The 23,956-nt window shown below is 37.2% G+C and overlaps 1 pseudogene; it reads right to left on the bottom strand.

Annotated features, from left to right (window-relative positions):
* Positions 1-764: 764 nt before the first annotated feature.
* On the bottom strand, positions 765-12,435 carry LOC112818655 (ATP synthase peripheral stalk subunit b, mitochondrial-like; annotated as a pseudogene).
* Between the last annotated feature and the right edge of the window lie 11,521 nt (positions 12,436-23,956).

The raw sequence follows: 23,956 nt of genomic DNA, 5'->3' as shown, positions 1-23,956 counted from the left end.
CATTTAAAGAATTAATGCTAATTCTCAAACTCTTCCAAAAATGGAAGAAGAGGGAACACCTCCAAACTCATTTTATGAGACCAGCAATACCCTCATATGAAAGCCAAGCAAGGACGCTACAAGAAAACAAAATTTCAGGCCAATATATCCCTGTGAACATAGATGCAAAAATTCTGAACAAAATACTAGCAAACCAAATTCAACAGCATATTAAAATGATCATACAGTATGATCAAGTGAGATCTATCCTTGAGTGCAAAGAAGTTCAACATACACAGATCAGTAACTATGAAATACAACATTAACAGAATAAAGAATAAAAATTATATGATCATCTCAATAGATACAGAAAAAGCATTTGACAACATTCAACATCCTTTTATGATAAAAACGCTCATAAATAAGGTATAGAAGAAATGTACTTCCACAGATAAGGGCAAATACAACAAGCCCACAGCTAATATCATTCTTAATAGTGAAAAGAACTAATTTTTAATTTAATTTAATTTTTATTTTTTTTAGTCAGGCAACAAATTTATTAAAAGCAAACTGCTCATTCAAAAGTGATCAAGGAACAACTCAAAATACAGAGCAAGAAGGATAAACAAAATAAGTTGTTTTAATTTTCTCACTATATGAAATTCAAACTTTTCATTTTTAGGAAAGGTTAAGTGTAACCTCAGTAGACAGCAATACAGAACGATTTTATCACATAGACTAGTTTTCTTAGTTACTTCTAGCTGTCTCCATTGGGATAGATGCATTTACAGAACTACCTGTGCTTGAGCCTTCTTTGCAAGCAGCTTTAGATCTGCAATGCACTTGGCAATTGTCTCCTTTTCCTGCTGTGTAGAGATGATCTGCACCATGTTGCTTCTCCACCCAGTTTATCATGTACTCTTGTTCCTTTCGATGCTTCATGTTGTGCCCAGAGATATGATAGTCCAGGCAATTCTTCAGCTCCTTGTTTACTCTATGTAGCTGTTCCTGGTAAGTAAACTCCAGTGTCAGAGTAATGTTATTCATCTAGACATCAAAAAGGTAATGGCACTTTTGAACCAGTGCCTGCTGTGACTTCCGCGTATCATTTGCATCCGATCTGTTTGATGGAAGCCTCTTTCACTTCTAGTTGGGCAACTTTTTGCTCATTGAGTTTATCAGCAAATTCTTCAATAGAGGTACTATTTTTTTTTTTGAGATACCATATTTTTTAACTACATAAATTTGTAACCCTATTGTTGATATAGCAGAGAAGGTCTCTGCAGTAATCACATATATTTCTATGGGCAGAAAATATAAGATAAGCCCAGTTCCAAGCACATTAAGGTTCTGTTACTCCAGTTTTGGGAAAAAGGAACTGGAAGAATTGCTTGGGGATCAGCCCCAAATGAACATTTCCTCTAAATCCAGGAAGAGGTGGTACAGGGGCAAGACTTGGCTGCCCTGTGTGAAGGATCCTTGTTGCCTGCAATACCCCTGGACCAAGGAGGGCTGCGTTCTTTAGACAGGGGACAGCTGACCACCTGGGACAACAGGGGGTCAGCGAGGTCCACGCAGTAGTTAATAACTAATTTTTTAGTTGTGTGTCAATCTGTCAATTCTCCCTTCTTCTTTTTTTTAAAGATTTTGTTTATTTATTTGACAGAGAGAGACACAGCAAGGGAGGGAACACAAGCAGGGGGAGTGGGAGGGGGGAAGCAGGCTTCCCGCGGAGCAGGGAGCCCAATGCGGGGCTGGATGCCAGGAGCCTGGGATCACGACCCGGGCCCAAGGTAGTTGCTTAACGACTGAGCCACCCAAGTGCCCCTCAATTCTACTTTTTTAAAAATAACTTCATGGCTTTATTTGTGTCTATCTAATTTTGAGCGATTTATTCATTTATTCTCACTTTTCAAGGTCAATATTTTTAACAACATCTAAAGCAATAACCCAGAAATTTTGGCCTATAGGGATCCAAATTTTACTTTGCCTAACTAATCTCTTGTATATTTGATTTTTATTATTGATATTTAAATTATATAGGGAATTTTAAAAAATATGACTTTCTTCCATTTTATATCTCAACTGGAATCCTGGGATGTTTATTATGTCTCCTCATGGGTGGGTCACAAATTCCAACTTCTGTCTCTCTAGTACTGATAGACTCCTGGAGTCTTGGCTTTACACTTTGGCATCTCAGCTAGGGTTTTTTTGGTTGGGATTTCAAGTCTCGCTCTTCATTGGAAAGGCTTAGGAGTTGGAAATTCCTCAAGGGCAAAATGCTGCTGCAATTTGGATTATCCTGTTGTTCCTTTCTCCTTGTTATGTTTTGTCACCCTTGGTCTGTTCTCCCCAGCCTGATGAAACTGCTTTAAGCCACAATCTACCACTTGTGTTTAAAAATGATGGTCCAAATTACCAATGTCTCTGAGGGAAAAGCTAGTCATCAAAGTGGGTTCATCTTAATCTGCCCCTCTTTTCTGTGGGGCCTTTGCCCCTCAACTCCTGATTGTCTTGGTTGTTCTCTAATGCCTTCGCTGATGCTTTCAAACTTTCAAAAATGTGTTTGATTCAGCTTTTATAATTGTTTTTGGCAAGCGAATTGGTAATGAGAATACAAGATTTTCCCCTTACTACATTCTTTTCTTATAATGTTCAAGTCCTTCTTAATTTAAAGCTTAGCATTTATTCTAGTTTATTCTACTTTAAACTTATTTCTTGACTTATGTTTCAAAAAGCCTGTTTTCTTTTAATTTTATTAAAAATACAAAGTTGATAACTGGGTATTTACCCCAAAGATACAAATGTAGTGATCTGAAGGGGTACGTGCACCCCAATGTTTATAGCAGCAATGTCCACAATAGCCAAACTGTGGAAAGAGCCAAGATGTCCATCGACAGATGAATGGATAAAGAAGATGTGGTATATATCTACAATGGAATATTATGCAGCCATCACAAGGAATGAGATCTTGCCATTTGCAATGACGTGGATGGAACTGGAGGGTATTATGCTGAGTGAAATCAGTCAGTCAGAGAAAGATGTATCATATGATCTCACTGATATGAAAAATTCTTAATCTCAGGAAACAAATTGAGGGTTGCTGGAATGGTGGGGGGTGGGAGGGATGGGGTGGCTGGGTGATGGACACTGGGGAGGGTATGTGCTATGGTGAGCGCTGTGAAGTGTGTAAGACTGTTGAATCACAGACCTGTACCTCTGAAACAAGTAATACATTATATGTTAAAAAAAAGAAGAAGATAGTAGTGAAGGGAAAAATGAACAGGGGGGAATCGGAGGGGGAGACCAACCATGAGAGACTATGGACTCTGAGAAACAGACTGAGGGTTCTAGAGGGGAGGGGGTTTGGGGAATGGGTTAGCCTGGTGATGGGTATTAAAGAGGGCACATATTGAATGGAGCACTGGGTGTTATATGAAAACAGTGAATCATGGAATACTACATCAAAAACTAGTGATGTAATGTATGGTGATGTAATGTAACATAACATAATAAAATAAAATAAAAAATATGAAGTTGATAATTTCTAAAAATATCTTTGGTTTCTTAAGGTAAATAATTTTATGTGTGTGCTCTGTGTCCCTAAGGGACCTCCTTTCTTTATGTTATTTAGTATTGCTTTACTCATTCTTGAAAGAGAAGAAATCTCCCCAGGTTCTGTGTTTGGAAAAAACAATTTAAAATTTCTCGAAGTCCCCTGTACTCTTCACTTGGGTGTGGAGTAAGTTTCTCATATATTAAACTGAAGGGGGTGTTTTTATTAGATATCCAACTAGCCAGATTTCCAAGGTCAATGAATCATTGGTTTAGAATGGCTCTGATAGATCATCTGCTTTACAGCTAAATTCACTGACTCAGAGGGAGTTTATTTCTGAGTCATTAGAGAATAACCATGGTTCTTTTACCAGAGTAGTCCTTGAGAAATGACAATCCCAAATGTCCTGGTTTCCTTGCCTCTTCCTTTATTTCACCCCTTCCTTTTAGAGATTTCACATTAAAAGATGCAATGTAACTCCACTTATGTGTCTTTATAAGTTACAACTACCTTGGATTACAGAGGGTTATAAAAAATGAGACTTTTGGAAGGAGAATGTCTTAAAAATTGTTCTTGGATTGTAGAGGAGTGGCTGCCAAGTGTGGGATGAGGGAAAGAGGAAAGCTTTTATGTCCAGCAGTGCTGGGCTTTAATACTAATTACCCCACTCTCAAGCTACTCAAGAGTGGAAAGATCTAAACTTTTCTCAGTGGTAAAATTGGTATGACAATGTACCCTCCTGAAAAGATGATCTAGGGACCAGCTAACAAACATAACACAATTAGCACACTCTTGGTAAAAAGAGAGTGCTCCAAATACTAGCTATTGTTACTAATTTTATTATTATCATTATTTTAATAATCATTGCTAATTTCAATTTGGATGTAAGACTCTTTGAGAAATCCATGTATTTTGTACATTAAGCAAGGTTTTGTAAGATTTCTAATTTGGTGAGGTGGGGGACAGGGTCAAATGAAAACTAGGGTGTGGCAATGAAAAAAGCAGTCTTGTGGGAAGCTTAGTCTTAGGCCAGTCTTTGCAATATGAATGATGCAGCCAGTCATCTAGGAGGCAAGGGTTTCCACATCAGAGCCTCTGCATTGCCCTATTATACTTCCCTATGGCTCCCAAAGTTCTGTTGTCTCTGCCATGTCTAGACCTCATTTCATTTTGAAGGCCTTCACAAGCTGACTTCAATTTATCATTCCAATGGGAACTCAATCCATTCACTTTCAGATACTCCAAGTTACAATCATACCAGTCAACTGTGATATTCCTTGAATCTTTTAACCCTTTTCCTCATCCATGCAGTTTTTTGTACTATTCTCCCAGACTGACCAGGCTTGAATGCCTTTTCTCATTTGTTATTGTCAACACTAATTCTTAAACTCTTCCTGCTTCATGAGTCAACAAAAGTATCTTTTTCCCAAGAGCTCTTCCCTTACTCCTCACCACTCTTCCGGGTATTTTATTCTGCATTTTGGAAACTTATATTTGCTATTCTTCACCCTCCAAGCTGTAAATCTTTTGAAATGTGTCTTATTTTTCTCTACATTTCCTGGCAATGAGGTACAATTTTTATACCTGGTAGGCATTCAGTAAAGGCCATTTAAAACTGAACTCCAGTATCTTAATTAATGATACTGTTTTTATTTAGATGCCAGTGGTAAAAGATTGTACTTAGACAAACAGGAAACGGCTACTTTCAAAATCTGTTTGTTATAATTACATTTGCGTGTATAGTCAACTGTGAGTAGATAATTATTTAAACTAATATTGCTTTCATTTCTATGGTCCCAGCTGTAATCCCTGAGTCAGAGAAGTACTCTGTTATTAATTATAAAAGACTGGGTACTTCATACTGCACAGAACATCTCTAAATTTCCTTCATAGGATCAAGTAAGCTTTTTCTAGATTTTTATGCCCTATTTGCCAAAGTCTTAAGTGAAGTACTCATTCTCTTACTCTCAGAGTTAATACTTTTTATTCTTGATCTTGGTGAATGGTATCACTGAGCTTTCCAAGTCAGAAACTGTAGTGTTTTATCCAGTCTTTTCTTTCCTCTATTCTATTTATAAGCTCTATCTAAATCTACCAATTCATTTAAATTTCACAATAAGACACAGCTCTTCTATTTTGTCATTATCTTTTCCTTCTTGGAGTGAGTCATAACAATTCCCAACTTATGTCCCTGACCTTAATCTCTTTGCACTCTGGTCTAAAAATAGTTAAGCATTTAATCAATGCCAGTTTTCAAAATGATTATTCAGTAATACATCTATGTGATCTGAAAATCTAGTAAATTTAAGTGGCTAAAATTACTTAATTGAAACTTCTCAGCTTTGACTCAGTGGATCTTGTCAACCTCATCTTGTACTATTCATTTTTGTGTAGTTCAATTCCAAGAACACACCAAAGCATTTAAGACTCTGTTGTCCTCCTTTGCTTATTCTCTGCCTAGAGCAACCCTTCTTTGCTGGCAATTGCCTACTCCCCCTTCAAGACCTAATAAAATATTAATTCCCAGGTAAGGAGTTGCTTTGTCCTTGGGGTTTCTCAGCCCTTTGCTAATGTACCTTTAGTAGTTACTGCAGTGGGTAGTTATTTATTTGTTATCTTTGTCTCCCTGGAGTGGTAAACCCTGAGAGAGCAGGATTCCTAAATTACTTATCTTTATAACTCCAGGGATTGCACAGTGCCTAATAATGGTAGGGATACAAATTGCTTTCCTTAACTCTGGCTCTAAAATTTTAGCCACATGTTTAAGGTATAATGAAAAGGACCCTAGATGCAAATTAGGAGAACTGAGTTCTAGTCCTGGGTCAATTATTAACAAGCTGTATAATCTTGGGCGTATCATATCATCTCTTTGTACTTTGGTTTCCTCATCTGTACAGTAAGGAGATTGGACCTGATGTTGTGTGGGGACCTTCCTTCTCTAAAGGATGACAGTTCTAGGTGGGGAGGTTTATACACTGATTTGAGCAGATCTGCCAATGGTAATGTTCCAGGACACATTCTTAATTTATAACTATTCATTTCTAACCACCCACTCATTCTGATTTAATGTATTTGATTTGAGAGTGAGACATTAAACGTTCACAGTGTGAGAGTTTAGACATGAGATCTCGGAAACACATGGGGGTCCTCACTGTACACGGTGCACACAAAAAGGCTTTTAATTAAACACATGAAATGTATTAGTCACATGCTCTTGAGAAAACTATAAAAAGGTCCCATCCCAAGCCCAGATGTGTCCTTGGGAAGGATTGGGACAGCAACAGGGGAGGAGGGGTGAGGGTTTCAGCTATGATTACTCCCATCTGTTGTTCTTTAACAAACAAACAAAAAAGTTCCCTAAATGAACACTAGACGTGGGAAAAATTATAAGAAGCTGATATCAGAGTTGGACTAAATATGTAAAATAGCTTCATAGTCCTAAATTTTGAGATGGGATTTTAGATTTCAGATTTTGTTAAAGTGGCAACTGCTTGTCACATCTTTTGTTTGACTTTTGCTCTTTGAATTCATTTGATGCTTCTGTGATGAGTCTAGAACATATGATATATTAAGGTGGATTAATCTGCCCCATGGAGCTTAGCTTGACCAGAATTTTTCCAAACATAGTTTTGGATACATAATACATTGATCCGGACATGTATGGAGAACAGTGATACCAATTTTCTTAATACATTTAAGAATCCGAGAATAATTACAAGTGGAGAGAACTCAGCTAAAGACATATTAATCAATTTAGCATCAATAAACCACCATTTAATTTAATAAAGAGAGACACACTACCACAGTGTTTATTATTATGTTTATTATTAGCTACTCTGTTACATTTTCTGAATGGTAACAGAGTTTCAGATAGTGTGTACCCTCCATGACTGTTGGTATTAATAAATAATTGAATGAACCAACTAAATTCTCATAGATACATTAATAAAGTATGCAGCTGATTTCCGGAGATTGTTAAAGACTGAGGTGCTAAGAATATTTCACTCTGATTTAAATTTCTAATTTGTTGCTGTTCATTATAATTTGAGATCCTTCTGTGAATTTATATAAGTCCAAAGAAGATAGTTTGTCTGTGCTTAACCTTTCTAATGTATTTAAATGTATTTAATGTAATGTATTTAAAATGTTTTAATTTATTTGTTCTACATATTTGAAAAATATCATGAAGCTTAAAAGCAAATAGTAATTCCTGTGAGATACTTTGAACTCTGATTAAATGTGGAATCTTTGAATACTTTTTAAATGTGTGGTTTTTAGGGATGTCAACATTTTAAAAATAGCAACTAAATATTATATTTTCTTCATGCAATCAGATAAAAAACACCTAAGCACAGTAAGTTTCCTTTACTAGTTCTACCTAGTAGTCAAATTTAGAGGCTTCATTCATTACAGCTGTAGAGAATCACACTAAAAAGAAAAGTGTTGCATCAAGTTATGGGAAATGTGAACAATTTCCAATAAATTAAGGTATTCTTTCCAAAGCTAGTTTATAGGAAGGATAAGGATCAAAATTTAACTACTGAAGCAATTTTGTCCTTGTTTGTTTTTTCTTCCTATTGTAAATCTGAAGGAAATGTGATACAATTTGTTTTTAACATGCTCACATGTGTTCCTATGGGATCTCTTAGGAGAAAAATCTTTGTATTTCTGGGGACAAAAAATATGAACACACCTGGCACTCACAAGATATGCTGAGCAAGTGGATCAATAAATGACCAATGACTTCAGTATTTTTACTCTGTTGGACCGATGATACCTTTCCGAATGCCATCTTGGAGATGTCTTCTAAACTGAAGCTGATAAGGAAAGTGCCTCCCCCAGCCCTCAACTATAGAATATTTGGGAGAATTTAAAGGAAAACAATAATTCTCTTTCTCAAATTAATTTACAAAGTTAATGTAATCTCACTCACAATTCCAGCAGGATTTTTTATGTAACGAGACAGATTCCAAAATTCAGATGGAAGAATAGTGGCCACCTCCAAGGGATACTGTTCATATTTTGTTTTATGGAGAAGTCATCTATTTTAGCAGTACAAAGGCCAAAAATAATCAAGAATTTTGAACAAAGACATAATGAGTACATCTGTTCTGCTAGATATCATGACTCATTATAGAACCATGGTTTAGAATTGGTGCAGGAATGCACAGTGGAGCAGAAGACAGAGCTGCATATACCAAACCATGCATATACTGGACCCTGGTAACAGAGGTGGCATTCAAATCATTGGAGAAATCATTATCGAGTAGATGGGTATGCCAATTGGCTCTCCATATGGAAAAATATAAAAGTAGATCTCTATCTCATATTGCATATCAGAATGTAAAAAAAGAAACAATTCAGAAGTAAACCTAAAGAATATCTTTGTGAAACTGGGGTAAGGAAGAATTTCTTAAAGAAGAGATAAAACCCAAAAGTTATGAATTAAAAGATGAATTTGTCTAAATTAAAACAAATTCCTTTCAACAAAACACAACACAAACAAATTTAAAAGTCAAGTGATAGATGAGAAGAAGAGATTTGCAACACGAAGAAGATTAGGATCCAGAATGATGGACAATGAATAAAAAAAATAAAATAAATACAAATAAATGATGAAAATAAATGATGAAATCTAAGGCAATGTTTATTTCTTGAAAATGGCTGCTCAGAAAACAGAGCTTATCTAAAATATATGGGCAGCCTAAAACCACCTAGTCAGTGATATTTTTGCATTTTGTAAAAGACTCAGGTTGGAGTTGGTTAAAACAACAAAATAAATTAAATGATGTAGTTTAATATAGATTATGTATTCCTGGGAAATGACCTGAAATTGCAAGTGTTGGGTATTATAAAATACAAGCCTTCTAAAGATTATTTTTAAAATGTTGAAATCAGTCAGTTTCCTCAATGGGAAATTAATGGCATATTCAAGTTAGGACAATTCAAGGATGATTTGTTAATCAAAAGACTAATTATAAAGTGTGGTGGGAAATAAGGAAGGTGGCAAGGAAAAGTGCAGGAACCAGGGCTAGCAGACTCAGAACTCTGCCCCCTCCTAGGTCTGCAAAAGTAAAGCAAAGGAAGGGACAGGTTTCTGGACATGGAAGAAGAAAGTCTTGAGGGGCTGGGAGCCTTGAGAGGAGCAATGGCCTTCTGTCCAGTGATGCAGCCAGACTGGGCTGATGTTTAAGAGAAAGAGACACAGAATAAATACCCCAGCCTCAGTGTCTATCCTCCCTCTCACATCCTGTTAGACTTGCCGTAGGCTGACCCTAGCAGGAAGTCTGAGACCAAGGAATTCTGGGTGTCTGGTCCACATAAGTCAGCTTTCCAGGGCAGAAAGTAGGCTGGAGTAGGAAAGGGAGTGGATCTGAAGGTAGAAATGAAAGATAACTGGCACAAGAAGCAATATTGTCCAAGATCATATTGTGAAGATCATGAATAGCAAATGGTATTTGGTAGCTTGGAACAAAGTCTTGTGAGTGTATTAAACACAGATTCAAAATTTATCTGAATAGAAGTGAAGATATCTGCTTGAGAAAACTGTAAGTGATGCACAAAGTGGCTCAAAGATGGCAAACGCTGATGTTGGACATGCTTATTAGAAATTTGAATAAAATTGTTTAAGAAATGTGAAGGAGACAGCAATATTTTAAAAATATTTTATTATGTAATGTATGATTTAAAATATGCATTTGAAATGACATTAATATGAAATGTGACACAGACATTTTATGATTTTATCTTTATACATAAATATTTTTGTATTGAAGTTGTACAAAACTTTTTGTATTTTCTCATTTGGAACACTGGGAGAGATAGCCAGACCCATATGGTATGTAAAGAGCTATGGAGAAAGTGATAGGTGAGTATAAAAATGGACAAAAGATATGAACCAGCAGTTCAAAGAAGAGATAAGCGAAATAGACAATAGACATAAAAAAGATGCTTAACTTAATCAGGGATACTATTAATCAGGGAAAAAGATTAAAATGAGATACCATTTCACACCTTATTTGGCAAACATCAAGTCAAACGTGTGTGAAAAAGATCTTGCCCACTCCTGCTAAGAGTGTTAATAATTCCCGTCACTTTTTGAGACACTTGTCAATGTCTAGTGAAATGACAGCCTAAGACTCTCTTGACCTAGATCTAGAAAGATCTAGGTTGATCTAGAACCTCTTGCTCATGAAAGTAGGAAAATATGCAAAATATATTCATTGTGATATTTTTGTAATAGTGAAAAACCACTCAAAGAGAAATGAAAAAAATGTAGCTTATTTATATATTGGACAATTAATAGCAATTAAAACAAACTAGAGTTATACCTATCAACATAGAGAAATCTTAAAATCAAAGGTGGATGAAAAAGCAAGTTTTAGAATGATTCATATTATAGAATAGCATTTACATAGATTAAGCCCAAAGTAATGCTATATGTTGTTTTTGTATTCATAGATGTAGTATAAAAACTTATATTGGAAGGGGTATATCCCACACTCCTCTTAGCATCTGGCTCTGGGTAGGAAGGGTGGGAAGGAAGGGACTGGACAGGTGTTGGTAGCATGAAAGTGTACAATGCTTTGGCTTGGAATACCTGCATGTTTGTTTGTATTCAGATTAGATTTAGACTCTGTTTCTTTTATGTCCTGAAACAGTCTGAACACATTTCCAAGAATCATAGCTAGAGTCAACATGGTTTTTATTATTTGGAGGCAAATGGAGATTTGTGTTCTTAGTGCTGTGATTTTCAGGGCAAGTTATAAAACTGTTGATTGGAACAGTTATAATCATTTTCTATAATTTATTTCTCCACTAGCCTATAGTCCAATAGGAAGAATTTTAAATGGAAGAAATTGATCTCAGCTAATGGAGTAGCAGGAAGACAAATGCAATTGTCCATATGGTTAGCTGAGAGCAGATTGTTTAAAATTGATGAGTCTTCTTTTTACCAATTTAAGAGGTGACATGCTTCTAAGATGACAACAGTGTATAGGAAGAACATGAAAGACTTGACCAACTTCCCAATTTGTATTGTCAATTATATTGTGACATTATTTTTGATTAAATATTCAATTTACCTGTATTCAAATAAAATTATCACCCATAAGCCGAAACTGAACAAATTAATTAATTTTAAAATGTCCACAGCTGTTAATTATGTGTCACTCACTCTTGTCTTCATTTCCCCGTATATCTGTTTCCATCTGTTATGCCTGAACTACAGTGTTCTCTTCTAGTTCAGTCGGGTTCTCTGAGAGCTCTATTTGAATTGAATCCTTCTATTCTTCTGTTCCTTTGTAGTTGTATGGAGCATCCACTGTGTGTGAATTTCTCATTTCCTATTCCCCATCTCCTTAGATAGTTTTACTTTCTTATGAAGTTGTAATAAATGAACCCTACCAGCATTTTTTCCCCATTTGACTACTCCATTTACACTACTGCTATAATTATTGCATTGCATTGGATGTATTCTATTTGCACACACTGCCTTTTCTGGACTAATTAACAAGCACTGTGGCAACTTGCCAAAAATACATGACATTATCAGGGGGACAGAAGTACTAGTACTAATACACTATTCACTAATGGACCATCAGTTTCAATCTTTAACCCTTACCTCCCTCTGAGTTGCTGCCTATTCAACAGACCATTTGGATGTCTCTGAGTAAATCAAACTTAACAACATTCCCTCTAGAACTACTCCTCCCACCGTCTTTTCTGTTTAGTCAGTGGCATCTCCATCTGCTAGGATGTGCAAGTTGGACTGTCACCCAGTTCCAAGATCTTATTTCTTATATCCAGTTTTCTTCCAGGATATGTCAATTTTGCTTTCTACGTATCCCACAAATCCACCTGGATTCAAGCCACTTACTCTCACTAGCCATCTGGACCATTCCGTAGATAATTTACTGATCTCTCAGCTCTTTCTCTTGCATCCTTCATTGTGTTCTGTACACTGTAACCAGAGGGAACTTTTCAAAGATGCCAATGCAATCACTTCACATACATTCAAACCCTCAACCTCTGATTGCTAATAACCCTGTCCCTAGGCTAAACAGCAAAATCCCTTATGTGACCTATAATGCCCCATAAGGTCTGGCCCCAGTTACCCCTAACACCCTCTGCTTCTCCCAAACTATTACATAATATCATTTCCTTTTTATTCTCAGTGCCTTCTGTCATATCCCACTCTATATGGTTGACCCCTACTCCTCTTTCAGATTTCTTCTCTCTTGCCACTTCCTTAGAGAAGTTTTTCCTGACCTTCCTGAATTGGTCAAATCCTCCTATTACTAGTTTTCAGAGCACTCAGGACCTAATGTTTCTTAGCACCTAGCACAGTGGTAATATTACATTCACTTGATTCAGGTATTTTTTTTTCCAATAGACCCACACTGTCCATACATTAGCCACTAGCCTAATTAATTAAAATTAAATGAAATTAAAAATTGTTTCTTAGTCCCACCAGCTACATTTCAAGTGCTCAAGAGTCATAGGCAGCTAGTAGCTACTCTATTGGGCAGTGCAGAATGAAGAACATTTCTATCATCGCAGGATAGGACAGCAGACACTACACTCTAAGTTCTTCTAGGCAGACACTCTTTATTCTTTTTTATTCTGTCACCTTTCTATCTTTGTCTTTGCATGTATTCCTAGTGCCTAGCAACATGTCTGGCCCATAGAAGACCCTCCAAAACATTTTTTAAGCAAATGAAAAAATGAGATAATGAATGAGCACCTTAGAGCCTTGTGAGGACAAAGTAGAGCAGTCAAGAATGTTCTACACTGTGAAAATGTTCTTGGAGCCTGGTAATTTGCACACCTTTGCTTCCTGAGGCCTTAGGACTTTATGCTTGTCATGTGCTCACTTAGTGACATGTCTACACAAAGCTTTGTTTTGCCGTCTCAGATTTTACTTGGCAAACATGGTCTGGAGATCCTTCATGAACATTTTGTAAGAGAGAGTTCCTTGTGGAAATAAAAAAGTATCCAATTGAGGCAGTATACATGCTCACAGATGTTTATCAGTTTTTAGCAGTGAATAATTGTCATGTCTGAGACAAGTTCTTAAGCCTACAGCAATATGCAAAATTTCTTATTTTACTTTGTTTTATTTCAGTTTAATTTTACCATTTGTGAAGGGGGGAGTTAATGAAGTATAGTCTAAAACACAGTAAGGAGGGGCTCTGGTTTCACTGAAACCTATGTTAAAGCTGCAAAACATCACAAAAGGGTCTAGTGCTTTAATTGAGGGAAAAGCAGGGGTGCCTGGGTGGCTCAGTCGGTTAAGTGTCTGACTTCAGCTCAGGTCATGATCTCCGGGCCCTCTGCTGAGCCCAATTTGAGCCCCATGCTCATGGGGGCGTCTGTTTGCCCCTCTCCCTCTTCCTATGCCCCTCCCCCACTCATGCTCTCTCTCTCTCTCTCTCTAATAAATAAATAAAATCTTTAAAAAAATAATTGAGGGAGAAGCTAATTAAGGCCCATGCGCCAAATCCAGCACCTCGCCTGTTTTTGTAAACAAAGTGTTATTGGAACAAAGCCCAACCCATTCATTTGTTCATCTATTGCTCTTTTCACTATGGCAATATTGAGTAGTTGGGACAGAGACCAGGTAGCCCAAAAAGTCTAAAATATTTACTACCTGGCCCTTTACAGAAAAAGTTTGCCTACCTCTGTTTTAACTCCTATTGTAGCAAAAGTTTCTTTCTGGGGGGCCATGAGGATGAAATCATGGACAGCAGGTATGAAGTAAGCTGCCCCTTGCCATGCTGTGTAGATTGATACCCTTTAGATGTTGGTGTGGGAGAAATGGGAGGTTGGCCTGAAAAAAGATAATGGATTAGGAAATATGCCAATGAGAGATGAATGCTGGAAAATGAGAGGCTGTAGAAGTGAGGCACATGTGGGTAGGCTTTGAAAGAATGTGGGTCCTAAAAAGCAAATTAGAAGCAGAGAACACCTTTATTTTTTTTCAGAGTTAAACAATATCAATATTTTGATATATTTTTCTACTTCTATTTTTTTATATAAACAGATCAAACTGAATATATAATTATATCACTTGGGTTATCTCATGTTACAATATGAAAAATTTTCCCATATACCAAAGTATTAACAAGATCTTTAATTAGCTGCAGAGTATTTTCGTCATAGAGCTATATCATATATTTTATGTGACCAATCCCTTTTTATTGGACATTGAGGTAATTTATGAATTTTTTTATTCTGCTATTATAAACAAGGGTCATTAATTCTCTTTTTAAAATCACTGTCTGGGGTTCCTGGGTGGCTCAATCAGTTAACCATCCCAAGCCTTGATCTCAGCTTAGGTGTTGATCTTTGGGCCATGAGTTCAGGTCCAGCAATGGGCTCCATGCTGGGTGTGGAGCCTACCTGAAAAAAAAATCAGTGTCTAATTTTCAGGTAGTAATATACACAAATTGTAAGGGTATATAACTTGTTGAATTTTCATATGTGTATTCACCTACCTATGTGACACCAAGTGTGATTAATTTTTCTTAGTTACTCTGAACAAGTGGAAGTCTCCAAAAAGAAGCTTTTCAAGAACTGATGCTGGTGGTTCCTGGCTTTCACCAAAATTAGAAGGATTCTGTGTCATGGACCTTTAATTCTTTTTTTTTTTAAATATTTTTTTATTTAAATTCAATCAAATAACATATAATGTATTATTAGTTTCAGAGGTAAAGGTCCATGATTCATCAGTCTTATATAATACTCAGTGCTCATTACATCACATGCCCTCCTTAATGTCCATCTCTCAGTTACCTCATCCCCCCATTCGCCTCCACTCCAGCAACCCTCAGTTTGTTTCCTATGATTAAGAGTCTCTTACGGTTTATCTCCCTCTCTGATTTTGTCTTGTTTTATTTTTCTCTCCCTTCCTCTATGCTCTTTTGTTTTGTTTCTCAAATTCCACATATGAGTGAAATCATATGATAATTGTCTTTCTCTGATTGACTTATTTCACTTAGCATAATACCTCTAGTTCCATCCATGTTGTTGCAAAAGCAAAATTTCATTTGTTGATGGCTGAGTAATATTCCATTGAATATATATACCACATCTTCTTCATCCATTCATCTGTTGATGGACATCTTGCCTTTTCCCATAGTTTGACTATTGTGGACATTGCTGCTAAAACAATGGGGTGCAGATACCCCTTCGGATCACTACATTTGTATCTTTTGGGTAAATACCCAGTAGTACAATTGCTGGGTTATAGGGTAGCTCTATTTTCAACTGTTTGAGGAACCTCCATACTGTTTTCCAGAGTGGCTGCACCAGCTTGCATTCCCACCAACAGTGTAGGAGGATTCCCCTTTCTCCGCATCCTCACCAGCATCTGTCGTTTCCCGACTTGTTAATTTTAGCCATTCTGCCTGGTGGGAGGTGGTATCTCATTGAGGTTTTGATTAGTATTTCCCTGATGTTGAGTGATGTTGAGCACTTTTTCATGTGTCTGTTGGCCATTTGGATGTCTTCATTGGAGAAATGTCTGTTCATGTCTTCTTCCCATTTCTTGATTGGATTATTTGTTCTTCGGGTGTTGAGTTTGATAAAATCTTTATGGATTTTGGATACTAGCCTTTTATCTGATAGGTCATTTGCAGATATCTTCTCCCATTCTGTTGGTTGTCTTTTTTTTTAATTAAAATTTTTTTTAACTTTTTTGTGCCTTTATTATTGATTGATTTATATGTTTAGTTAGCCAGCATATAGTACATCATTAGTTTTTGACGTAGTGTTCAATGACAAAGAATGCCTTTAGATCAACTGTTGGGAAACTGAATCTGACAGCTATGCCCAAGAAGGAAAAATGAAGTCAGAAAAACTCTACAGACAGTTTCTGTGGAAGCCCATTCAGGAGTGAAATGGTCATAAGGAGATTAGGTTTGAACTAAGACTGAGGATACTCTGATGTAGATAGAAGCTGAATATAGTAGAGGCAGAGAGGTCCGGAGAGCCCATTAACTTGAGGCTCACATTTACATTTTTTATTTTACCTCTGAAAGGGGTTATATATAACATCAATTAGCAACACTGGCAGGTTTGAAAGAAGGCAATGATATTTAAACTTTAAAAAAATTTGACCGTGTGTGTGTGTGTGTATGAATCTAGGAAGCCATGGAAAATACAAGTGACAAGCCCTGTAGCATAAACTTTGTAGCCAGGCTATTTTTGTTCAAATTTTGGCTTTGCCATTTACTAGCTGTGTGACTTGGACAAGTTACTCAACCTCTCTATCTCCTGACACTCACTTCCAAAATGAAGATCATAATAATAGCACGCCCCAGGGTTGTTGAAAGGACTAATGGGCTTACATTCATGAAGTGCTTACAGGTGCACCTGACACAATGGGTGCTCTAGGAGTCCGTGAAATACAGAGGCCTCCCTCTCTCTCAGCATTTGACTTGCCCTGGCTATAAGATGAACTAAATGCAAACTTTGGATATGATCTCAAAATGTCGATTCATGTGGGTACCTCTTTCTGACAGACTATGTAAATGGTATTAAAGAATTCATGTCCTTTAAATAGATGGCTGTTTAGTGTATCAGAGGAATGAGGACTTGTTTTATGGATTTATTTTTCCTTTGAACAGATTGTAAAATAGTGTCTGTGTGGGAGTTGCATCTCACTGACCCAAATTCCTGCCTGCAAAAGAGCATAATACTGGGCAGAAAAGAAAGTGAAAGGGTTGGTAAAGGTGGGGGAAACTCAACTCAGGCAGGTGTTTTTGTGTGTTTGTTTTAAAACTGTGGTAAAAAATATGTAACATAAAATTTATCATCATAACCATTTTAAATGTACTACTGAGTAGTGCTCAGTAGATTCACATTGTTGTACAACTAATCTCCAGAACTCTTTCATCTTGTAAAACTGAAACTCTATACTCATTAAAGAACTCTTTATTCTCCCCTCCCCCCAGCTTCTGGTGACCACCATTCTACTCTCTGTTTCTATGAGTTTCACTCCTCTGGATACCCCATGTAAGTGTAATCATACAGTATTTGCCTTTCTTTGGCTGATTTATCTCACTTAATATAATGTCTTCAAATTTCATCCATGTTGTAGCATGTGTCAGAACTTCCTTCCTTTTTCAGGCTGAATAATATTGAATTTTATGTATTTACCACATTTTGTTTATCCATTTATCCACTGATGGACAGACACATGGGTTGCTTTCACATTTTGGCTGTTGTGAATATGCTGCTATGGACATGGGGCACAACAGGCAGGTATCTTTATGAAATTCTTCTGTGGTGTGGCTTCCTTGGCTCCCTGGCCCCCTTGCTTCCCAGAATATTAGAAGAAGGTTGTTCTCTAAGCCAGGCAGACTGGGATTACACGAAGGTTCACTCCTTACCAGCTCTGCAATCTTGGACAAGTTACTTAAGTTCTCTGAGCTTGTTTCATTGTCTGTAATAAAGGAACAGTGATATTTAAACACAGACTTCTTTTAGGAGTTAAATTAAACCCACAAATCAATCAATGTGATAGAACACATTAATAAGAGGAGAGAAAAGAACCATATGGTCCTCTCAATTGATTCAGAAAAGGCACTGGACAAGATACAGCATCCTTTCCTGATTAAAACTCTTCAGAGTACAGGGATAGAGGGAACATTCCTCAAGTTCATAAAATCCATCAGTGAAAGACCCACAGCGAACATCATCCTCAATGGGGAAAAGCTGAGAGCCTTTCCCTTAAGATCAGGAAAGTGTGCCCTCTCTCACCCCTATTGTTCAACATAGTACTAAGAGTCCTAGCAACAGCAATCAGACAACAAAAAGAAATAAAAGTATTCAAATTGGCAAAGAAGAAATCAAACTCTCTCTCTTCGCAGATGACATGATACTTTATGTGGAAAATCCCAAAGACTCCACCCCCAATTTACTAAAACTCATACAACAATTTAGTAATGTGGCAGGATACAAAATCAATGCACATATTTCAGTTGCTTTCTTATACACTAACAATGCATCCATTTATAATAGCACCAAAAACCATAAGATACCTCAGAATAAACCTAACCAAAGAGGTAAAGGATCTATACTCTAGGAACTATGGAACACTCATGAAAGAAAGTGAAGAAGACACAAAAAGATGGAAAAACATTCCATGTTCATGGATCAGAAGAATAAACATTGTTAAAATGTCTATGCTACCCAGAGCAATCTATACCTTCAGTGCCAGCCCGATCAAAATTCCAATGACATTTTTCAAAGTGCTGGAACAAACAATCCTGAAATTTGTATGGAATCAGAAAAGACCCTGAATTGCCAAGGAAATGTTGAAAAAGAAAATAAAGCTGGGGACATTGTGTTGCGTGATTTCAAGCTGTATTACAAAGCAGTGATCACCAAGACAGCATGGTACTGGCACAAAAACAGACATGTAGACCAATGGAACAGAATAGAGAGCTCAGATATGGACCTTCAACTCTATGGTCAAATAATCTTCGACAAAGCAAGAAAAAAATATGCAGTGGAAAAAAGAGTCTCTTCAATAAATGGTGCTGGGAAAATTGGACAGCCACACGCAGAAGGATGAAACTCGATCATTCTCTAATACCATATACAAAGATAAACTCAAAATGGATGAAAGACCTCAATGTGAGACAGGAATCCATCAAAATCCTAGAGGAGAACATAGGCAGTAAGCTCTTTGACATCGGCCACAACAACTTCTTTCAAGATTCATCTCCAAAAGCTAGTGAAATGAAAGCAAAAATGAACTTTTGGGACTTCATCAAGATAAAAATTTCTGCACAGCAAAGGAAATAGTCAACAAAACAAAGAGGCAACACACAGAATGGGAGAAGATATTTGCAAATGACACTACAGGTAAAGGGCTGATATCCAAGATCTATAAAGAACTTCTCAAACTCAACACCCAAAAAACAAATAATCAAGTCAAAAAATGGGCAGAAGACGTGAACAGACACTTCTCCAAAGAAGACATACAAATGGCTAACAGACACATGAAAAAGTGTTCATCATCATTAGCCATCAGGGAAATTCAAATCAAAACCACATTGAGATACCACCTTACACCAGTTAGAATGGCAAAAATTGACAGGGAAAGAAACAAGAAATGTTGGAGAGGTTGTGGAGAAAGGGGAACCCTCTTACACTGTTGGTGGGAATACAGCCACTTTGGAAAACGTGTGGATGTGACTCAGAAAATTAAAAATAGAGCTACCCTTTGACCCAGCAATTGCACTACTGGGTATTTGCCCCAAAGACAGATGTAGTGAAAAGAAGGGCCACATGCATTCCAATGTTCATAGCAGCAATGTCCGCAGTAGCCAAACTGTGGAAAGAGCCTAGATGCCCTTCAACAGATGAATGGATAAAGAATATGTGGTATATATACACAATGGAATATTATGCAGCCATCAAAAGGAATGAGATCTTGCCATTTGCAACGACATGGATGGAGGGTGTTATGCTTAGTGAAATAAGTCAATCAGAGAAAGACATGTATCATATGACCTCACTGATATGAGGAATTCTTAATCTCAGGAACAAACTGAGGGTTGCTGGAGTGGTCGGGGGTGGGAGGGATGGGGTGGCTGGGTGATAGACATTGGGGAGGGTATGTGCTACGGTGAGCGCTGTGAATTGTGTAAGACTGTTGAATCACAGATCTGTACTTCTGAAACAAATAACGCAACATATTTTAAGAAAAAAGAAAAAGAAGAAGATAGCAGGAGAGGAAGAATGAAGGGGAGTAAGTCAGAGGGGGAGACGAACCAGGAGAGATGATGGACTCTGAAAAACAAACTGAGGTTTCTAGAGGGGAGGAGGGTAGGGGGATGGGTTAGCCTGGTGATGGGTATTAAAGAGGGCACATTCTGCATGGAGCACTGGGTGTTATGAACAAACAATGAATCATGGAACACTATACCAAAACAAATGATGTAATATATGGTGATTAACATAATAATAAAAAATTTAAAAAAAATTAAAAAAAAAAGAAGATGTGGTCCATATATACAATGGAATATTACTCAGCCATCAGAAAGGATGAATACCCAACTTTTACATCCACATGGATGGGACTGGAGGAGATGATGCTAAGTGAAATAAGTCAAGCAGAGAAAGTCAATTATCATATGGTTTCACTTATTTGTGGAACATCAGGAATAGTATGGAGGACATTAGGAGAAGGAAGGGAAAAATGAAGCGGGGGGGAATTGAAGGGAGAGATGAACCATGAGAGACTATGGACTCTGAGAAACAAACTAAGAGTGTTAGAGGGGAGGGGGGGTGGGGGATGGGTTAACCAGGTGATGGGTATTAAGGAGGGCCCGTACTATATGGATTACTGGGTGTTATATGAAAACAATGATCACTACATCAAAAACTAATGTATTGTATGATGACTAACATAATAATAAAATTAAAAAATAAATTAAACCATGTTTGTTATATTGTAAAAGTTCAATAAATTCATTTCCCCCTTTCCTTCAAATGTGCCATTTCTCCTCTGATCACCTACAAATATCTCCTTTTATTCTTGTTTTATTACAAGGAGAGCCACAAACATATCCATGAGGCCCAAAGTTGGCTTGAGCATTAATACTTAAAAAAAAACAAATGTCCTCCAGGGATCCTAGAAGAGTCGGGCCGACCTTGCTTAACTAAGGAAACACTCCTTAGAGTTTCAGGGTTCTTTTGAAGAAGGACTGACCTATCCAAGAAGCCTTATGATCTAAGGGGCCTTTCTTATTTAAAACCAGGAAATAGTATTTCTCTTTTTTCAAAAGCCATTTTAGATATTTGAATTCAATTCAACACAAACTTTCAGGGTATGCCAAATTTGACCCACATATGTTCCCTGATGCCTAACTCTTTTGGGTCCACTTATTTGACCCTGATCTAATAAAGAAAATAAGACCTTTACATGCTTATGTTGGCAGCAAGTGTTTGATTTCATTCCCTTTGGGGAATGTCATTGACATAAATGCTTCTGTGTGGTACACCTTAAAGAACATTACAGTATAGTGACTATGCCAGTAATGGTCTGTTTACTTAAACTCAATTCAGTGGTATAAATATTACTTCAAAATGTCAGCAAAAATGTATTTTTAAATATTTGGAAAAGTATACAGAGAGAATTTGTGATTTTAGATCTTGGAAAAATTAAGCTTAATGATTATTTTGTTTTGAGAGGAAAAAAATTAAGAGAATGACTTGAACTTTGAGGAAGAAAAATAATGTAGAATAAAAGAAACTTGGTAGAGGTGACAGATGGATATAAATGATACTTGCTTTTTAAAATTCCACACATAAAAGAATGTAAAATAGCACTTCAACATCATGATTCAATGTGACATTAGCTAGTAGTAAAATGGGTAAACATACATGAGCTTATTTATTTTGAAGTTCTTTTAACTATTGAATCAGAAAATTAGGTTAGATTTATAAAATGTTTTGCTTTTGCAAAAACAAGCTCACACAAATATAGATCATGGTCATTATTGGATTTTTATTGTGTGTGAATGTTTAGCATAACATGTTTGCCGAGCAAGTTGAGGAACCTAAGAAGTGTTCTGAAGAGCCCTGGGAGTTTGAGTGTCATCTTCTCAAAGCGGGAAGAGAATTTCAGTCTTACAGGATAGGAGTGAAAACAGGGCTAAGGCAAGCAACAGATGATCCCAGATTCAGTGAATCCTATATAGTGTTGGGGTAAGAGAAAGTTCTAGGGTCTTTGAGTCTATCATTACTTGAGTAGAGTCCATCACCTACCTTGACGTGGTGGACTTTGAAACCAGGCAGTAGCTGAAGGTATTAAGTCAAGCCTTTTGGTGCTTATTATCTTCAGAAGAAGATGTGGTGCCAGGTATTAGGGGTGAGACTAATAGCAGGGGGCTGGCAGCATTGCAATCACTTTATTGTAAGAAAGTTTCAAGTATTAGATCTATTGTTGTTGGGGTCCCATGTAGTATTGTGAAGTCACAGTTCCTCCATTTATCCAAAAATAAATGTTTTTTTTTAAGATTTATTTATTTATTTATTTTAGAGAGAGAGTACGAACACGAGCAGGAGGGGCAGAGGGAGAGGGAGAGAGAATCTGAAGCAGACTCTGTTACTGAGTGCAGAGCCTGAGATGGAGCCCAATCTCACAACCCCGAGATCACTTCTTGAACTGAAACCAAGAGTTGGACGCTTAACTGCCTGCACCACTCAAGTGCCCCCCAAATAAATAGTTTGAGTGATTATTGTTTGCTGGGTACCATCTAAGACCTAGCTTCCCAAGATTAGTAAGTATACAATTCCTGCCCTCAAGAATCCTAAATTCCCAAAATCAGTAAATGCACAATTCCTGCCCTCAGTGCACAGTTCTACCTGTTCAATGGTGTGTACAATGTTCAGTGGTGATCATTGATGTTCTCACTATCAGTAGGTAGGGACTAAAGTCAAAAGATGAGTGCACATCTCAGAAAAAACAGTCCTTATATAAGGGGCCTTTGACCCACAGTTTCCACAAAGCAGAAGTTAAGGGGATGGAAAGGAAGGATTAGAGTTAGTGCTGGCTATGTCCAGGAAGGATGAAGCACAGGATAGTTTAGAGTTGTTTAATAGCCTGTGAGAGCTGTAGGGGACCTGACCTGTCATCTATTAACTCATTCCTCTTTCAGCTCAACAAAGTGGAGCCTATGGGCTGAAAAGATATGCTTTAAAGAGAACAATTAGCCTTTTTTTGTGGCATAGATACTCCTAAAATATCCATATTTTATAGGGATACCCATATTTTATTTTAGGGATAATCCATAGGCTGGTAACTTCACAGATCTCTCCAAGATCACCAATGATTACATTGTGTCTAAATTTACCCAATGCTTTTCACTGATTTTTGTCTAAGTGATCTTATGACCATTTGACACTGGTCACTCTTTGCTATTTAAAACTTTTGACTCCTTTGGTGGCATCCTATCTTCCTGGATTTTCTCCTATTTTTTCTGACCAGTCTTCCTTAGGTCTCCTTTTTAGTTTCTCTTCTTTGGCTAATCTCTACACCCTGATCCTGTTTCCTGGGGTTCTGTCCATCCTTCCTTTTTTTTTTTTTTTAAGATTTTATTTATTTATTTGACACAGGGAGAGAAAGAGAGCACGAGCAGGGGAAGCGGCAGGTAGAGGGGGAGGGAGAAGCAGACTCCCCACTGACCAGGGAGCCTGATGTGGGGCTCGATCCCACGACCCTGGGATCATGACCTGAGCTGACAGCAGGTGCTTAACCAACTGAGCCACCCAGGTGCCCCCTGTCCATCCTTCCTATTCTTGTACTCCTCATAGTCTTTCTGAGCAGTCTGATCTCCTGCCATGACTTTACTTTTTGTTTGTAAGTTGAGAATTCCTACACACATCTCAAGCTAAGATCTG

The sequence above is a fragment of the Callorhinus ursinus genome, unplaced genomic scaffold (assembly GCF_003265705.2).
Source record: "Callorhinus ursinus isolate GAN/ISIS: 27379988/994484 unplaced genomic scaffold, GSC_fseal_2.0 scaffold1, whole genome shotgun sequence".
Lineage (NCBI taxonomy): Eukaryota > Metazoa > Chordata > Mammalia > Carnivora > Otariidae > Callorhinus > Callorhinus ursinus.
This window is presented reverse-complemented; position numbering and strand designations above follow the sequence as displayed.